The sequence below is a fragment of the Rhagoletis zephyria genome, unplaced genomic scaffold, assembly GCF_001687245.7.
Source record: "Rhagoletis zephyria isolate East Lansing unplaced genomic scaffold, Rhagoletis_zephyria_1.1 Rzeph_scaffold_00623, whole genome shotgun sequence".
Lineage (NCBI taxonomy): Eukaryota > Metazoa > Arthropoda > Insecta > Diptera > Tephritidae > Rhagoletis > Rhagoletis zephyria.
Window position 1 is genome coordinate 11,321 of NW_016157707.1, and position 3,458 is coordinate 14,778.

The following is a 3,458-nucleotide window of genomic DNA, read 5'->3' on the forward strand; positions in this document are numbered from 1 at the left end:
AAAATGGCTGACATCGTCGACAAAACAAAATTGCCAAGTTCAACGGTAAGTCCCAGCTACTTTTTTTATTAGCTAATTTTTTCGATTTCTATTGTTTAATGTGAATTTTATGTCTTTTTAGTATATGTGGATGCAAAAAAGAAGGCGCAGTTGGAAAAGGAAGTGATTAGTACGAAGTAGCAGCGCAGGCACATTTGGAAAATTATGCCGATAAGCAAGATAGAATTTGGGAAAGTAACGGCCTGGTTGCAGCATATCTTTGTATTAAAAAAGTAATTAATTAAATGAAATTGTGTTTAATAGAAATGTGGTTAATCGAGTGGCGTTAGTTAAGATGTGCTGATGTGCTCCAAACATTTGGCGAACTTTTTTTCGCCTTCTCAACGTGCTAAGTTAAAAGTTAAGATGACTGCCACCACGGCCGGTAGGAAGGGTAGGCTTTAGATTGGTAACCCCGGAGTACAGAATTAAGAAAAATATGAGAGGTAGAGGGGGGTCTAACAGTTCCCTGTATGAAGTTTCAAAGCGCGCAACCTTATACTTTTTAAGGAATTTGTTATTAAAGTTTGTAATTTTAACCAACTTGTATGGCACTATTTTACAATATATAATGCAGTTTCCACTAAATTTACAGGTTATTTACATTCAATATATGCGTGGTTAGAGTGTGCACGTTCAAACAAATAAATACTTTTAGTATATTACAGCTTTTTATCAAAATTGATTGTTGTTTATTTTATGAGAGTACATGCAGAATATGCGCAAATGGCAGCAGGACTGTGTTTCCATATCTAAAAACCAAGAGTGGAAAGCAAGACCAAAGAAAATACGATTAAAAGGAAATTACGATAAGGTGCTTTTGTTCAGATAAAAATAAATAGTAGGGTGCTTGGGGTAATATTCCTCTCTTCCGGCTACACAGAAAGGAGAATTCTACGTAGTGAGAGTTATAATCCCTAAGTGCGGCCGAAGGCCGCCTACGCAGAAAGGTGCAGTTGGCTTTCCTTTATGGCCGACCAAAATAGACATCACTGGGGCGCCAGCCCCAGGTTTACCACACAGAAAGGGAATTCTAGCTACCTCATCCTTTCCCAAGGTTACATCACTGGGGCGGTAGCCCCAGTTAGGTCACACAGAAAGGAGAATTCTACGTAGTAAGGGTTATAATCCTAAGCGCGGCCGAAGGCCGCCTACGCAGAAAGGTGTTCTATGCAAAAGGTGTTCGGCCCCTTTTCTTTGGCAACACAGCAAGGAGAATTCTACGGTATGAGGTTATAATCCCTAAACGCGGCCGAAGGCCGCCTACGCAGAAAGGTGTTCAGCCCCTGATCCCCCTACTATTTATTTTAATCTGAACAAAATAACCTTATCGTATTTTCCTTTTAATCGTATTTTCTCTTGGTCTTGCTTTCCACTCTTGGTTTTAGATATGGCAACACAGTCCTGCTGCCATTTGCACATATTCTGCATGTTAGAAGTGTCAAACTATCGATAGTCACACCATCGATAGTTTTGATAGTTTTCAGAAAAACTATCAATATTCACGATAGTCTCGAAAAAAACAAAACTATCGATAGCACTATCGATAGTGCTAAATCAGTTAGGTTGCTTTGCTTTTACAGGATCATAGTGAAATAAATATTATCTTATAAAAGTTATAATAAGTTAAGTAACTGCTTAGCCACTTTTTAGAAAGTTCAAAAACAAACAAAAGTTATACAAACAAAGCAGGATTTAGGATTAACATATGTATGTATGATTTCAAAAAAATTGGGAGAGATGATCGATAGTCCTACTAAACTATCAATACTTTCAATAGTATAAGAAAAAACTATCAATGAGTATTGATAGTCTAAAAAAATTGAAACTATTGATACTATCGATAGCGCTATCGATAGTTTGACAACTCTACTGCATGTACTCTCATAAAATTAAACAATCAATTTTTGGTGAAAAAGCTGTAATGTACTTAAAGCACAGTATAGACAGTAACCAACCTTTTTGGGTTGTTGTTGTTGTAGTAATCGTTGTTGTTGTAGTTATATTCACGGGGTTGTGTGCTGCTATTTAATGGCCTTCCTCAGACTTTTTCTTAGATTTCAGGGTTGTGTGCTGCATTATTATTAGATAAATAAATTTAAGCATTTGACAAATCGTGATTTTATTAAAAGAAAATTATAAATGGTGTTGAAAAACCAAACAAACGCTCTTGCGAAAGCTCTATTTTTGTGTGTTGTTAAAATTTATACATGGCGTATTGATGGTAATACAAGCAATGTATTCTTTTGTGGATTTTGTGTCCCTTGAGAATTTAGACAACGTGCTGCCAGGTTCTGTTATCAATATAATTAACACAAGCTTTTCCGCGTAGTTAACTTTCAATAAATAGAATAAACAAATATTCGCAAATAATTTGGATTTATTTGATAACTGACAACTAACGTACGCTTTTTGTTCTTTTCTCCAGTTTGATTTAGACTCTTTATTACCGCCAACAACTTTATGTGTATACATCTTTACAAGCTGTCAAAATTTTGCATAGTCCCACGAGCTAGGTAAAAACTATGGCATTCGTATTGACAACGAGAAATCTGAAAATTTTTGTTTGGTCTTTCTAAATTTTCTCTTTTTTATCAGTTGCCAAAGGCCCTCAGTGGCAGCGCTCCGAGCGTTGAGATAGTAATTTCATGTCAATTAGTAGAAAAGTTCCATGTTGAAAAAAACTTTTTATTATGGCGAGAAAATTTTACATTTCTGCTGTGCCAATTCGTAACTTTTTACTGCTGGAAATTTTTAACAGTTCTGGTGCAAAAGAAGTTGAGCAATTAAAATCAGAACTTATACAAAAAAAACTTTTCTTTACTGACCTTTATTCTTCTAGAACTAAAAGCCATGCATTTATTATACACACGCCTTAGTAATAAAATTAGAACAAAAAAATTCTTCAAAACCGTAAGGCCGGGTTGAAAATTTTCATTCACCTCATAGTTAACAAAAATTTACAATCCGTAGTACTTTTCTATCAACTCGCAAATGCCGTTTGCACAAAAAAGGTTATGAAATGCGTTTTCTTTAAATCGTTTAGAAAATGAGTCATTTATGTATACCATTTTTTGTGGAATTATTCGTTTTACACTATACTTTTTGAAACTATTTGGAGTTAATTATTTTTTTGTTGCTTAAAAGCAACCCTGCGTGCTTGGATGGCGTGTGTACCNCTTTCAATAAATAGAATAAACAAATATTCGCAAATAATTTGGATTTATTTGATAACTGACAACTAACGTACGCTTTTTGTTCTTTTCTCCAGTTTGATTTAGACTCTTTATTACCGCCAACAACTTTATGTGTATACATCTTTACAAGCTGTCAAAATTTTGCATAGTCCCACGAGCTAGGTAAAAACTATGGCATTCGTATTGACAACGAGAAATCTGAAAATTTTTGTTTGGTCTTTC